Source organism: Saimiri boliviensis, chromosome 7, assembly GCF_048565385.1.
Source record: "Saimiri boliviensis isolate mSaiBol1 chromosome 7, mSaiBol1.pri, whole genome shotgun sequence".
NCBI lineage: Eukaryota > Metazoa > Chordata > Mammalia > Primates > Cebidae > Saimiri > Saimiri boliviensis.
Genome location: NC_133455.1, coordinates 83208787 through 83225835, shown reverse-complemented (window position 1 = coordinate 83225835; position 17049 = coordinate 83208787). Strand labels below are relative to the sequence as shown.

Sequence of the window (17049 nt, the reverse complement as noted above, 5' to 3'; positions counted from 1 at the left end):
GTTTTCAAAAAATGAGATCCAAAGAGAAAAAGCTGAAAGGTCTTTTAAAATATAAATTTAGCTTGAATGTCAGCTTTTAATTAAGCTAACTTTTAATCCTAAATCTCTTTCAAAAAAAATGTTATTAATCTTTTATTATCAGACGTTAGCTAGTATAAATAGCTGATACTTCTGGCTTTTGCACAAAATCAAGAACCTCACCAAAGACAGCTCAAAGAAAGGAAAGTTCTCTTTGCCAGAAATGGAGTACAGCTCACATTCCTGGTCAGCCATATTCTCTAGGGCAAGCGTCCCCAAATTTTTTACACAGGGGACCAGTTCACTGTCCCTCAGACTGTTGGAGGGCCGTCACATACTGTGTTCCTCTCACTGACCACCAATGAAAGAGGTGCCCCTTCCTGAAGTGTGGCGGGGGACCGGATAAATGGCCTCAGGGGGCCGCATGCGGCCCGTGGGCCATAGTTTGGGGACGGCTGCTCTAGAGTCTCAGATTCTCAGTCATGTACACAGAGGCCCAGAAGTCCCATATTCTCCAAAGAGGAATGAAGGCATAAAGTCAACAGCTTTCCATGGAAGGAAAAAGAATCAATAAATGACAGCATTCATAATCACATAGCAAACCAAAAGAGATTCATCCCCTGATCCAGAAGTAATCCCAAATTTCGGCACAAATTTTAACTACCAGACTAAAAATGGAGCAGGCTCTATTATTAATCCTGCATGAAATCCAAAGTAAACACTTTGAGTATATAAAGAATTTTAATTTTGTTTTAGAAAGATGTCTGCTCTTCCCTTTAGTAAAGGTAATTTTTAAGGCTAGCCATAGTAGTATTATATCTCTTTTTAAAATAATTTGATCTTTGCATAAAGTGTTTGGGATAGGAAATCTCTAAAATGCTTCCTTTTCATAATTTAGGAATTTTAGTCTAATTTATAGGATCTGTCTCTTGGCCATTGATTAGTAGAATTTTCAGTGGTGTTCTCAACTGCAATAGAGACTCAATCCAATAAGCTTTTTCATTAAAAATCTAGATGATACTTTTACAGGGTTTCAATATGTTTTTGCCATTCAATCAAGAGGCTTTCCTAAAAATGAAATTGCCTCATTTGCCTGAGGTATCACTCAGAGTTTTTCTTCTCATGACCAAGGAAATCAAGGAATGTGGACACACCAAAAGTCAGATTGGAGCAAAAGTTTAATCAGTAACAGAAAGAGAAAAAGCTCTCTGCAGCAGTGAGGGGTCCCCAAAAAGTGTTGTCACTTTACAGTTGAATACAAAGCCTTTTATAGATGAGGTGGTGGAGGTAGTGGAGGCAGTGCTTCATCTAATAAGACAGAAAAAAACTGGTTAGAACAAGATGTGTCATTTGCATAAGGCAAGAATCCTGACAGCCCCATCTCATCCTTCCAGTGCACATGTGGGCTCTTAGCCTAAGTTACTCCATGTTGTTTGACTTCTCCTACTGTGCATGTGTTAGAGGGTGCAATCTCCATTGTGTATGTGCTGGGCCCACTGTAACTCCTCTGTTCTGCTAAAGGCATGTTCCAAGCAAGACCCCATGTGCAAGTTTCCTTATCTGAATATATCCAAAAAAGAAAACGAATGTACTTACTGGGGCCCACTGTATGTATGTGAAAATTGCTGATTACACAGAAAGCACTGTTTTGTGCTGGCTTACAGCTTGATCTCTCAGGCTGTTTTTTCTTTTCTTATTTATTTATTTATTTATTTTTGGAGACAGAGCTTCACTCTTGTTGCCCAAGCTGGAGTTCAATGGCTTGATCTCAGCTCACTGCAACTTAACCTCCCAGATTCAAGTGATTCTCCTGCCTCAGCCTTGATAGTAACTGAGATTACATGCAGGCACCATCACGCCCAGCTAATTTTTTGTATTTTTAGTGGAAACAGCATTTCAACATGTTATCCAGGCTGGTCTCGAACTCCTGACCTCAGGTGATCCACCCACCTCAGCCTCCCAAAGTGCTGGGATTATAGACATGAGCCACTGTTCCCATCCCAGTCTGCTCTTTTGTTAGAAAAGAAGTTCTGTGGAGTACTTTGCTCTATTTGCTTAGCTAGTTTCTTTCTTCCTTCTCTCTCAAAAAGCTGACAGAAGAAGCCATCCTTGTAATCCCTAAAAATTCACTTTCAGAAATAGACTTAAGACAGCAAAATCTCCTTTGGAACTGAAATTTTTAAGACAAAACTCTCCTAACAGCTTGACATGTTCAAAATGAAAAGTGTACTGCTAAAAATCATACATGCTTTAGAATCCCAGTCTTTTTAGGATAGTTACTTGATGTGACCCCAAAAGTGCGTGCCCTCCAGCTGGCTAAGACTTAGGGTACTCCTACTTTGTCACATGTCAAGTTTTCAAAGACATAAAACAAGATGAGAAGGGAACTTCATCCAGTGTTAATTTCATAAACTCACAGCAAAGTTTGTCTTAACAGATGCTGGTCTAGTCAGAACTGCAAAACTGACTGGTCTGCAGGGCTGGCTTAAACAGTGGGCTTATAGTGGTTCTAGACCCATGTTCTACCATACAGTAACCCTCTTTATGACAGAATGATACAGAAAAACAAAGACAAAGGAAAAACAGCAACCAGAAAGTTTGTTTCTCAGAAAAAAAGGATCCAAGTATCAAAAATACACCAAAGTCATTATGCTAATCCTAGTCACACACAAAACTTTTTCTTTCACTCATCTTGAATTTGGAAAGGAAAAAGGAGACAACCATTTTTACTGTCTGCTCAACCGGAGTGCACAGAGAGCGAGGCTGGAAACCATTCCGGTAAACATTTTTTGCCCTTAAGCTGACAGATGAGGTTTCTGACTTTTCTTCACAAAGAGTAAAGGAGCCTGTCATGAAAGCAACTGAATTCTTTGAGTATGTTGAAATGGGCAGGAAGGTATGTGAGATCCAGGTATAGATATGGCACCTTGTCAATTCCCAGGCAAGCCAGACCCTGATTTAGAATGTCAAAGAATTTACTTGAAAACACATATTTTAAAATGCAAAATAATAAACACTTATCACAAGCAGAATTGCTGTAAACTATTGCACCTTCAAAAGAGTCAGGATTCTGGTAAGATTTGTGACGTGTGTTTTTAAATATATGTTTCTGAATAAGGAAGAACACAGGTGCTTGTTAGTCTCCTGAACACCCTTCTGTCTTGAAATTTGTATCTTTCACTTCTTTGGGTTTTGTTTATGAGGGACGGTGTGTGTTTCAACTGCATTTTTCTTAGGTATGAAATAAATCAATGGCTGAATTTTAAAATATGAGTCTAATCCAAGCCAGCCCTGGTCTAAAGCATTGTGTAATGCAAGATTAAGTCGTATCAGAGGCTGAATGCTAGAAAATGCAATCTATTAAAGGGTCTTATGTGGAGATCCACCTAACCTCAGTTGTAAAATCTAATTAATAGAAAAATCATACTTTAATAAAACGTTTCTACAAAGAGCCACTTTTGTAAAAATTACAGGTTTTACAAAAATTTATTACCTTCCATTATGCAATTTGTTGAGGCAAACTAAGTATTTTTTTAACTGTGGCATATATGTTTTTATTCATATGTAATAATTATACATTTTCATGGGGTACAAGTGATATTTTAATCCATGTATACAATATGTAATGCTTAAATCAGGGTATTTAGAATATTTATCACCTGAGACATTTAGCATTTTTTTTCTATTGGAATATTTCAAATCTTCATTACTAGCTAATTTGAAATATAAATAAAACAAATTATCATCAACCATAGTCACTGTGTTAGAACTAACTGTGTGAACCCTTCAACCAACCTCTCTTTATCCCCTGCCCTGAAATTTTCCAAGCTTTTATTAACCATTAGTCTACTCTCTACCTCCATGAGATCAACTCTTCTAGTCCCCATATATGAGTGAGAACAAATGAAACCTGTCTTTCTGCACCTGGCTTATTTCACTGACCATAATGACTTCCAGTTCCAACCATGTTGTTGCAAATCATAAAACTTTATCTTTCCTGTGGCTGAATAATATTCGTGTGTGTGTGTGTGTGTGTGTGTGTGTGTGTGTGTGTGTGTATTTTTAATCCACTCATCTATTGGTGGACACATTTATTCCATACCTTTGCTATTGTGACTAGTGCTGCAATAAACACAGTAGTGCAGCTATACCTTTGATAATACCTTTCCCTATTATAAATATTAATTAGTGACATTGCAGAATCATATGGTAGTTCTTGATTTTTTTTCTATAATGGTTGTACTAATTTACATTCCCATCAAACAGTATATAAAAGTTCCCTTTTCCCTTTGTCCACACCAACATTTTTTAAGTGTCTTTTGATAATAGCTATTCTAGTTGAAGTTAGATGATATTGCGTTGTGCTTTTGATTTGTATTTTCTTGATTATTGTGGGCATTTTTAATTTACCTGTTGGCCATTTGTATGACTACCTTTGAGAAATGTCTGTTTATGCCATTTGTCCACTATTTAATGTTGGTTATTTCCTTTCTGTAGAGAATCTTTTCAGTTTAATGTAGTAAATGTGTCAGTTTTATGATTTTTGCTGTGCTTTAAAAGTCCTAGCTATAAGATCATTGATTAGACAAATGTTCTGATGGATTTCCTCTCTTTTCTTCCAGTTTTTTTTATAGTTTTTCTTTATAGTTTTTCTATAGTTTTTTTAATAGTTTTTCTTTATAGTTTTCAGCCTTAAGACTTTAACAAATTTTGAATAGTTTTGTAATATAGTGAGGGATAGGGATATAGTTTTACTCTTCAGCATATGGATATTCAGTTTTCCAAGTACCACTTATTAAAAAGAGTGTACTTTCCATATTGTATGTTCCTGACATTTTTTTCAAAAATCACTTGACTGTAAATATGTGAATTTATTTCTGGGTTCTCTATTTTGTTTCACTTAGGTGCCTGTTTTATGCCAATATAATGCTCTTTTAGTTATGATAGCTTTGCAAGTGTACTTTGAAGTCAAGTGGTGTGATGCCTCTAGCTTTGTTCTTTTTGTTCAGCATTGCTTTGCCTATTCCAAGTCTTTCATAGTTCCATAGGAATTTTAGAAATTTTTCCTATTTTTATGAAGAATAGTATTGGTATTTTTAGGGATTGCATTTCTCTGTAGATAGCTTTGGATAGTATGTTCATTTTAATAATATAAATTCTGCCAATACATGACTATGAGATATCTATTTTATTGTGTCTTCTTCAATTTATTTTTGGATTTTTCCTTGTAAATGTCTTTCATCTCCCTGTTTAAATTTAATCATAGATTTTTTGGACTTATTGTAAATGAAGTGGGTTTACTAATTTATCTCCCAGGTAGTTTTTTACTGATGTATTCAAATGCCACTGATTTTGTATGGTTATTCTGTACTTTGCAAATTTACTAAATTCATTGAACAATTTTAAAAGTTTTTGGTGGCATCTTTAAAGTAACGTACATATATATATATAATCATGTTATCTGCAAAAATGGAAAATTTAACTTCTCTTTTTTTTAATTGGGATGTCTTTTATTTATTTCTTCTGTCTGACTGCTCTAACTAAGACTTCAGTACTATGTTAAAGAAGAGAGCTAAAATCGGGAATTTTAATCTTGTTCCAGTTCTTAGAGGAAAGGCATTCTGATTTTCCCTATATTGTATAATTTTAATTATGGGTTTTCATATATGGACTTTGCTATGTTGAAGTATGTTCCTTCAATGCCTAATTTCTACTGTAATAGGAATAAGAAAATGCAAATTGTATTTCATTAGCATGTTTAGTGCTTTTGGCTGACTCATATCCTTATATAGTAACATTTTGTCAATTTATGCAACAGGGATTTAGGACAAGTTTTTCATGGTATTATGAACTAGCCAAAATTTGGGATTATTTTCCTCTTGGTACTATTTAGATGTTTCTAATGACAATGAGATTCTGCTTAATTGTAGGACACCTACAGACAAACCAGACTAAAAGGTATTTTTATTTTAATTTTTACCAAAGCAATCGATGTACAAAGTTGTAAAAACTAAATCATTTTAAAAGGATCATATTGAAAAAGAGCTCTCACTTGTTCCTTATTACTGCTTTCCAGAGGCAACGACTTACAAGTCTTTTGGCTTTTTCTTCTAATTGCCTCATATTTCTAAGTAAAGTTTATTCTTTTAATCCTGGCATGCCTTGCTTTATTGCATATTATTGCCTTTTTGCAGATACTGCTTTTTTTTTTTAACAAATTGAATATTTCTTGCAATCCTGCATCAAGCTAGTCCATGAGCATCATTTTTTCATTTCAATAGCATGTGTTCACTCTATGTCTGTGTCATATTTTGGTAATTCTCATAATATTTCAATTTTTAAATAATTATTATATCTGTTATGGTGATCTGATTAGTGATCTTTTATGTTACTGTTGTTACCGTTTTCAGGTGCCACTAGCCATGCCCATATAAAATGGAGAACCTAATAAAGTTTTGTGTGTTCTGAGTGCTTCATTGACCAGGCATTGACCCATCTCTCTCCCTACTGTCTGAGACACAACAGTATTGAAATCAAGCCAGTTAATAACCTTACAATGGTCTCTAAGTGTCCGAGGGAAGAAACAAGTGGCATATCTCTCACTTTAAGCCAAAAGCTAGAAATGATTAAGTTTAGTAAGGAAGGTACATCAAAAGCTAAGATAAGCCAAAAGCTAGGCCACTTGCACCAAACAGTCATCAAATTGTGAATGCAAAGAAAAAGTACATGAAGAAAATTTAAAGTATTATTTCAGTCAACACAAGAATAGTAAACAAGTGAAACAGCCTTATTGCTAATTGGAGAACATCCGAGTAGCCACATTAGTAGATAGATCAAATTAGCCACAACATTCCCTTAAGCCAAACCATAATCCATGACAAGACCCTAACTCTTTTTGATACTATAAGAGCTGAGAGAGGTGAGAAAGCTGCAGAAGAAAAATATAAAATTAATAGAGGTTGATTCATGAGGCTTAAGGAAATAAGCTGCCTCCATAACATAGAAGTTCCTGGTGCAAGTGCTAATGTAGAGCTGTAGAAATTTAGACATAATGCTATTGCACACTTAGTAGGTTACTATATAGTGCAAACAACTTTTATATGGACTACAAAGCCAAAAAAAAATTATGTAAGTCACTTTAGTATGGTATTAGCTTCATTTTGGTGCCCTGGAGCTGAACCCACAACATCTGTCAGTATCTCAATACTTTACTGTTATGTATACATTGAATTCCTAGTATGAAATCACATTCATCATTTGCATTTGGATGACTATGTGTTTTTCACCACTGAACCATGCTTTTATCATTGTTTTCTTACATTCTTATATAACTTTTATTTTCTCTGCATTAAACAATTACCCCATTTTTCATTTAATTTGCTTTCTTTGTATCGCTCACTAATTTATCACCAAACTCTCCACTATTAGGGCATGTTACCTGATGATATACTCATCTATATCAGAGCATATCATTTTTGTCTTAGAGATTCCTTTCATATTACCTTCAATTATTCATCTGCAATATTAAGTGGGATCTCTCTATGCCTGCTGCATGGCTGTTTCCTTGGAATTTTTCCTCATTATTATCTTTGGGCATTTGCTTTTTACCTCTTTCTAACATCCAGTTACTCATTTCCTGGGTGTCACATCTGCTTTCCTTTTTACTGTCACTTCTTTTCATGGGGAAGATAATAGCTCTCTGAGAAAATTTACCAGGGCAGTAAAAAATGTACAACTTTGTACATCTGATAATATTTACATTCTACTCTTACAGTTGATTGATAATTTGGGCAGAATAAAATTCTAGGTTGAAATATTTTCCCCAGGGATTTTGAAGACATTTTTCAAATGTTTTCTTGAATCCATTTTTATTATTGAGAATCCTATGCCATTCTAATTCCTATGAGCAGTTATCTTTATCTGGAAACTATTACAATGTTCTTATAAGCTGCAGAGTTCAAAATTCATAACTGTCTAGTATAAATCCTTCTTCTCCATTGTGCTTAGTGCCTTCAATCTGATTATTTAGAAAAGATACTTGCATCTTTTTCTTTGATGATATCTTCTCCAAACCTTCTCTCATGTCACTATTTTCTGATTATTTTAGAACTTCCACTACTTGAATATCTAACATCTTGGATTAAGCTTTTGGTTTTCTCATCTTTTCTTCTAATTTTATATCTTCTTGTCACATTCTGGAAGATGAAACTTTATCTTCCAAATTGTAAATGGCTTTCTTTTTTTTTGCTGTCACATTTTTAATTTTCAAGGACTCTTGTTTCTTGAATGCCTCCTTTTAAGAAACATCTTTTATTCTTTCAATAATTCAAGTTTTTTCCCATGTAAGTTTTTATGCATCTGGATTCTTGGTCACTGGCTCTTTCACATGTACCACTTTTTATTTGTTCACGACTGTCTTTACTATTATAGAATTCTCTCATATAATTGGTGATCCTTTGTTTCCTATTCACGTTTCAGAAGGAACAACAACAAGCGAACTGAAAGTTCTGTATAAATGTGTAGGACTCGGCAAAGGGAGGACTTCTTCGCAGAGTTATTGCACGTGGACCAGTTGTTTTACAGATGGCTCAGATTTGTAGATAACCTGTTAGTTATCCTACACAAGAATTCTCCCAACTGTTCCTTAAGAGGTAGAAGCTTGGCTACCAGCCAGGTTAAAGTGGACATCTTTCTTTTTACTATGTAATTGGTTTTTTATCTAATACCCCCAATTTTTATTATGGTCTCTCTATCCCCAATGTGCCTGTCTGGACTCTATATTCAAAGAACAGTTTCACTTGTAGTGGCAGAGGATATCTCTGGGAGTCTAGTTATTGCTCAAACACACATTAAACTAATATATTTAAACTCTTCTGTTTTTTGAACCATGAACACTTTTGCATTTATAATTATTTTGCCTGAATTTTCCAGCATCTGTGGCATGTATTTGGTTGTTCTCTTGCAGGCACTTACAGTTTCTTTTATCTTCTGATTCAGGGACCACTCACTTATCTACTTTTCCATTTTCAAAATCTTGTTGAACTCTGTCATTTTTTTTCTTGTCAAATCTCTTGTTATTCTCTTTATCTTTGTGGAATTATGCTTTTCCTTTTCTGTTTAAAATTTATGTACTGCCATTTTGTTGGTGGTTTTGGAAATGAATGTAGTTTTCTAAGGTTACTGTATTTTAAATTGATAAGTTAAATGAACAAAAGATATTTTATCTTTTTTGAAGCATTTTTGAAGGGACCAGAAATTTCTAGGCTAAACGTCTTTACTGTTCTTTTTTTGTTTTATTCAAGACAATCTGAAGTAATATTAAGCTATAAGTTACATATTTTTCTGCCATCTGCCAAAGGTGCTGTTTATTTGAGGCTGTTATGTCTCATGGGATCATGAGTACAGAAACAGAAGCCTTTGTCCACAGTTCACAACCAAGCTCTGTGGTCATCACTGGGCAATTGTTCTAAGGGGATGGTGTTTTGATCTTTTGTATTATGTTCCATAGCACAGAAATTAGGACTACTGGTGGCACCCAAGTATAACACTCTTTAGCTCTTTCAGCACTCAGAAGGGCATGTTTTCTTCAGCTTTTTCTTATCTAATAGAAACATAGCAACCCAGCATAATTTCTACCACAGAAAGACATAGCTGGATATATATTCTCCATTCTTGCAGGATGTAATTTATTTTCTGAGAAAGTATATGTGGATCTTGTAGTAATTTGCCCAAGTTAAATGGTCACAGTCCGTTAATTCTTTTCTTCTTATGAGAAGAGAAAAAGTCATTACATTATGCTGTAATGACTGAATCTCATGTCATGGTGACTGAGATTCTTTCAAGGCTTCTCATTACAATGGGAAAATGCTTTTTGTCGGCATTTGTGAAACTCATGGAGGAATTATTTTAGGGATTCTCAGAAAGTCAGAGTCATACTGTTAAAACAAAACTTTAGAGAATCTAATGTTGGAGACTTGTTTTGTTGGATTATTTTATAAAATACAACATAGTCATTATGTTATTCATTATAGTTTATTATCTCATTTTTCTTACTTTTTATTCCTTATCCCACAGTAATTTACAGGAAATTATCACTTAAAAATCAGAGAAGGTTGACATTTGATTATCTAAATGTAAACTATCCACATGAGGATAATTGAAAACTAACTGTAAAAAGATTGTACACTTACATTTTGATATTAATGATAATGAGAATGAAAAGGATCAAAAGACATTGTTACTGGATTTCGATGTGGTGGTGTATGCAAAGCAGAAGGTGATGATCTGTACATTGCCCACATTGTCCTCATTACCTCATTAACAAACATGTTTTCCCTCTGTTCATACAGACATGAATATGAATCTATAGTTTCAGTTTCATGCAACTTGTTCTCAGTTTTTCATTTATGGAAGATAGAACATGAATTTTAAGATGAACACAAGATTCATCAGATTGTCTACTTCATTTTATTGATATCGGTTCAGTGGACTTGTAACCGAATAATTTCTGCTAAGGGGATTTGAATAAGATATTGGGTTTGGTTAAAAGTGTAAAATAAATTTAAAAAGATAAAGATATGTTCTCTCTTCAGGAACTTTGCAAGAAGTCAAAAAAGGGAATAAGAAAAGAAATAGAAATGGCTAATAGTAAAGAATGTTATTTCTCTTATATTTGAATCTATTTATGAGTTTCTTCTTTATTTCTTAAAATACTTATTTAAAAATGAGTCAAAGACAGGCCGGGCGCAGTGGCTCATGCCTGTAATCCCAGCACTTTGGGAGGCCGAGGTGGGCGGATCACGAGGTCGAGAGATTGAGACCATCCTGGTCAACATGGTGAAACCCCGTCTCTACTAAAAATACAAAAAAGTAGCTGGGCATGGTGGTGCATGCCTGTAATCCCAGCTACTCAGGAGGCTGAAGCAGGAGAATTGCGTGACTCAGGAGGTGGAGGTTGTGGTGAGCCAAGATTGCGCCATTGCACTCCAGCCTGGGTAACAAGAGTGAAACTCTGTCTCAAAAAAAAAAAAAAAGAGTCAAAGACATCTATCTAAGAGCCACTGTAGAATTAATCCCAAAGAGGAAAACATCTTCAGAAGCTGAATTTATGCTGATGATTTGGTATATGTGAGTATATAAATAGGAAATTGAGATAGAAATAAAGTTCAAGAGATTCGTGTTCTGTAAATGATATTCTAGAGTAGAGAAAGCAGGCAAATATGCTATAATTTGGTATTACTCTATTCCCTTTCTATTGACATAGTACTCTGTCTTTCTGCTCCTTTTACTCTTACTAGAGATAGTGCCTTAAAATCCCACACAATAGTGATGCTTCTTCCAGTGTCCTGCAGCCTGAGGAACCAATCTACTGGCTTCTGACCCTTCTATGCTAAGGAAACTATATAATGCCCCAAATGGTTGCATTACAACTTGGCTCTATACATTTTAGGGAAACATAAGACATCAATCAGTACGTGCAAGGTATCTATTGAGTCAGTTTGGAGAGGCAGGACAACTTGAACCAAAGGAGTTTATGGGTCACAAGTAGATTCAAACAGTTTTTAATGGGCAATTTGTTGAAAGAGTTAAATTATCATTGAAAGACCTGGGTCTCCACAACCCCTTGTCTTAGCCCAGACACTCCTTTTAATAGAGACCAAGGTTCTTCTTATGTAGATGAAGTCCCATAGGTGGACACTCTTAAGGCAATAGATGGCATGTCTTTTCTATTCAGAACCTTAAAAGGTGTTAGACTCTCAGCTAATCTCTTCACAGTAAGAAAAACACCTGGAAAATAAAGGGATTCCATAGAGAATGTAAATTTTTCCCCACAAGAGACAGCTTTGCAGGATCATTTAAAAATTTGTCAAAAAAATATATTTTTGATACAACAATTTTTTCTTTCAGGGTCTATCTGCCGTGTGATGCTATACTAGAATCAGGTTGGAATTTGATATCTAATTGCTATAAGGGTCAGTCTGATTAGTCTTAAGATTCTTAAAGTTAATGCTGGTCAGTTATGCCTGAATTCCAAAAGGGAGGAGAATATTATGAGACATGTCTGATCCCCTTCCCACCATGGCCTGATTATTTTTTTTATATTATTTTTTTTTTTACATTTCTTTGAAATTTCCCTTGGCTAATAGCAGAGATCTATTTAGTTGGTTGGGCTCTTAGAATTTACTTTTGGTTTACACACTAATTTTGAAATAATCTTTTTCAGTTTTTTTTTTTGTCCTTTCAAATACGTTGTCATATTTAAAATTATGCAAGTACTCTCCTACAATAAATAAACACATCATTATAATATGTATTCTTTATTCAATAAATACTAGGGTGTATAATATATGAAAGTAACTGTGATAATCTTTATATATACTAAGATAAAGATATGGTCCATATTCAGTTAGTAAATATATGACTACATAATTATGTGTTCAATGTGACTATTTTTTTGTCAGTAACTGTAGTAGACTATCTCTCAACCCCTGCTCTTACATATATTTTTAGCTTGGGTGAATTGACATAACGTAAAGGTAACCATTTTGAAATGATCAGACTCTTAAATCTTTTTGATCTGGAAAAATTCTTTGGGTTGATTCATTGTGGTTTGGCTTTCTGATTTCTGCAGCAATTAATATGATTACTTTCATTCCCTTTTTTTTCCCCCAAAACACTTCCAAAGAAAGGAATAAAGGATAATGCTGACATCATTAAAAATGAGAACAGAGAGAAACAAAGGTCAAGAAGGAAAAGACTGGAATCTCTAAAGGCAAATATACAAATTTTAAATACTATATAAACTACTTTTATCCAGATGTATCTGTATTTTAGTCTAATATTATATGATATACTCTGTTGAGACAATTTGTCATTGTCACCAATTGTACATAACTAGTCTGATTCTTCTTATGCTACTACTTGAAAATACATAATGTAATTTGGGAAGTGAATTATTTTAGATAAGCATATACATAGATACTTATGTTAGTCTGGGAACTCAAAAAATATGCAGATTTATTTGGTACTGTTTGGTTTTAAAAACCTATTATTTCAAGAAGATAGGCATAATTAAGAAACAAACACAAATTCAAACTATGGACAAAAGCACCAAAAAAAAAAAATTGCTAATCCAAATAGTAATGTTGCCAAGTTTTTGTGGTACAGGGGAGAACTCAGCTCGCTCCCCAGTGGCCTCCAGGCTTTTGGTCTCTCACTCTCCCAAGAATGGGAGAGGGGACCACACAGGTGTGGTACACTCATAAAATAGCAGACCCCAAAAAGTGTTTGCAGAAAGTGATTTATTTAGGCAGAGAAAGAGAAAAAGGAGAGAGAAAAAGGATTCCACGAAGGGTGTGGAAGGGAACCCAAGTATGGAATCCAAAGGGGTGTGGAAGAAGGGGACTTTTAACCTGGGAGGAATTCCCACCTTCTCCAAGTCCCCTAGCCAATGAAGAGTTCACTTAAACTTCTGCTGGAGTGATTATCTTTTTGATTCTTCATGCATGAAAATTAAACAGAAACTGTTAACTCTCCAGAATGAAGAGGCATGGGAGGGGGGCATGGTGCTGGGAAGTTCTTGCCCTTAAATCTATGCCCCCTTGTGGACCCAAAAGAGAACCCATTCCCTCATTTCCCTCCTCTGAACAGAAAAGTTCAACTTCTGTTGGAACACGGGCGTCAATTTCTCTTTACTTCCTGCTGAAATGGAGCATAGAAGGGGCCCTACAGTTAAAGATTCCTCCAAAGGGGAGCATTTTAGGGGTACAGGTTGATCCTGAGGTCCGCAATAGAACTCATGAGCCAAGGACATTTGGGTTTCAGTGGCAGGATTATTTGTGACCTCATAGTTTTAGAAGAAATGAACGTGACAAGGTGGTTAGAGATGAGAGGCCCAGAGGCCAACAATTAGAGAATGGTTATAAAGGAGGCCAGGAGAGAATAGAGCCAGGACAGTCAGTTGTTAAGCTTTACAATATTGTTTCTAGAAGATTTTTAGTCCTGTGTTTGATTGATTCCTGAGTTCTATGTTCAAAACAACACTGGTTTACAAAATAGCAACATTTTCCTAGAAAAAGACAGGTTTTCTTCCCACTATGAAAAGGATAATTGGAGTTTGAGAGTTATTTTGGTCAGGCCAATTTCTCTTCTGACTACCTGTAGGGGGCAGAGTTGGGGCATCCAGGTAGCCTGAGTTGCCCTGGCCATTTTGTTGCTCCCTGGCTCCTGCTGGGGTACAGGAACTGAGGAAACCTGGTTGGCATTGGTGGAGGTAGTTGCCACAAGGAGTCCCACATATGGAAGTAGTTCTGAGGAGGGCTGAATAGGGTATAGGGTACAGTCCTGATAGAACTGAGGCTTATTTCTCAGGGAAAAGAAAAGTTGCACACAGGGGACGTCAAACCATTTACTCTCACTTTTACAATACAGTTCTAATTAAAGAATAGTATTATAATCTGTAATACTATAGACCAGGTTTTTCCACTTAAGTGTTAATTTGGCCATGCTGTTTGGCAGAGGAAGATGAGCTGCTCCTTCTCCAAAGATTATGTGTCAAATTGGTCCCAATTCGTTTACACAGGCCAAATTATAAAACTGCCCCAGAAGGGTAAACTTCTAGGGAGGAGCCATTAGAGCACACAGTGTAAAGGCAGACCGCATGGGTGAGGCCAAAACAATATCCACAGGACCCAGACATCCTTCCCTGACCCATTTTCCATTGTAGAAAAATGCCCTTAGGGTTGTGAGTCCTGCCATTAACTGTTCGGGTCCTGGAACCAGTTTAACTATGATCTTCTAGATGGAAAAGCTCCATAGAGACAGAGCCAATAATAAGCAAGACAAATTATACACTAAACACAAAGTCCCATAGCCTTCAGCTTCTGAACTTCCCCAAAGTTTCCCCAATTCAAGGCTGATTCCACTGAGGATTTGAACCACTAAACTCACAGCTGCCAGTCCTGTGCCTTAACCAACCATGCTAACAGGCCACTTGTGTTAAAGCCAGGTGGAAAGCTTCCTAAAACCTTATCTAAATGAGAATGCTGCACCCTCAGGCGGTCTGGCCTCTGGAAAGCCCCGAAGAGCTGATAGCCAGCAGCTGTTTTCTTTATTTCAGCTGGCATACCAAGACCAAAAAACTGCTTGCCACTGTGATTTTAAAAGCTAGGTCGCTGCACCACTACCCCCATTCAGGAGACTTTTTAAACACTGCTATGTGCTGGGAGGGGAAGGCTTGCTCCGTCCTTTGCAGCATTCCATTCCGCCATGATGCTGGGACCATGTTTGCACTTGGGCCCCCTTTACTTCACTGCTGTCTTTGACTGGGGAACGACAGAGAGGCCTGCTGGGCTATGCCAGGCCTCTGCACTCCCCAGTCCCAGTTCCCCTCCAGCAAGGAGTGAAAGGTCTGGGGCCAGGGGAGTGCTCACCTGCCACCCTACCTGTGTGAGCCCAACAGCCACTGCATGCCACTGCACACCCGGTAACTGCACATAGCATCTGCCTGCCCCACCTCTGGCAGGTTTTTGCCCAGAGAAGCAGCCTAGAGAGACAGAGGGAAAGCAGAGAGTTTGGAGGAAAAGACTGTGCCTTTAATTCTGGCTGGCCTGTGCTGCTTAAAGATGGGCTGGGCCATGTGTCCCTGTGGCGCTGCTGCTCTGGTGTTCTTAAAGAGACAGTACAGAATGCGGCCGGTTTTACTTACAGTTTGAAATCTTCTTCTCCTGGCTGTACCCCACTCCTGGCTGACTCGCCAGTAATGTTGCCAGGTTTTGGGAGGGAGCAGGGGAGTGCTCAGCTGGCTTCCCGGTTGGCTCCAGGCTTTTGGTCTCTCACTCTCTCAAGAATGGGAGAAGGGACCACGCAGGCGTGGCATGCTCGTAAATACCAGACCCCAAAAATTGTTTGCAGAAAGTGATTTATTTAGGCAGAGAAAGAGAAAAAAGAGACAGAAAAAGATGAGAGAGAAAAAGGATTTCACAAAGGGTGTGGAAGGGGACTCAAGTACAGAATCCAAAGGGGTGTGGAAGAAGGAGACTTTTAACCTGGGAGGAATTCCCACCTTCTCTAAGACCCCTGGCCAATGAAAAGAGTTTCCTTAAACTTCCTCTGGAGTGATTGACTTTTTTTAATTCTTCCCACGTGTATGAAAATTAAACAGAAATCATTAAATCTCCCAGATGGAGAGGCATGGGAGAGAGGCATGGTGCTGGGAAGTTCTTGCCTTTAAAACTATGCCCCATTTTGGACCTGAGAAGAGAACACATTCCCTCAGTTCTTTTTTTTCTTTTCTCTTTTTTTGGTATTTTTAGTAGAGATGGGGTTTCACCATGTCGGCCCAGATGGTCTCCATCTCTTGACCTTGTGATCCACCCACCTCAGCCTCCCAAAGTCCTGGGATTACAGGCATGAGCCACTGCGCCCAGCCCTTCCCTCAGTTCTATGACCAAAAGTTAGCTTATCCGAGAGCTTGCTGGAAGTTAAGGCAAAAAAGTAAAACACATTAGGTAATACAAAACTCTACATTTCATAGAGAGAAGAATAATAATTTTAAAAACTTTTAGTTTCCCAAGCAACAAATTATAAAAAATTAAAAAATTACCATATAATGTCTGATGCAGGCAACATTTATCCACATAGTGGTTTTCCAGAAAATCCAGGGGCATATATATTTCATGTCACTTAAAAAATAAAATAGAATCTTGGCTGGGTGTGGTGGTTCATGCCTGTAATCCCAAAACTTTGAGAGGCCAAGGCAGGCAGATCACAAGTTCAGAAGCTTGAGACCAGCCTGGCCAAGATCGTGAAACCTCGTCTCTACTAAAAATACAGAAATTAGCTTGGGTGGTAGTGGGCACCAGTAATCCCATCTACCTGGGAGGCTGAGGCCGATAATTGCTTGAACCTGGGAGGTGGAGGTTGCAATGAGTGGAGATCTCAACACCGCACTCCAGCCTGGGTGACAGAGAGAGACTTCACTCCAGCCTGGGTGACAGAGAGAGACTTTGTCTCCCTTCCCCCCACAAAAAA

The 17049-nt window shown here is 37.0% G+C and overlaps 1 protein-coding gene across 1 annotated transcript in view; it reads right to left on the bottom strand.

Moving 5' to 3' along the window:
* The window catches only part of LOC101037794 (solute carrier organic anion transporter family member 1B1), a 99619-nt gene extending 83806 nt beyond the window's left edge, over positions 1-15813 (bottom strand). Inside the window, exon 1 of the mRNA XM_003926555.4 lies at positions 15725-15813. The gene's annotated coding sequence lies outside the window, so the exon portion shown is untranslated. The remainder of the gene's footprint in view (positions 1-15724) is intronic.
* Between the last annotated feature and the right edge of the window lie 1236 nt (positions 15814-17049).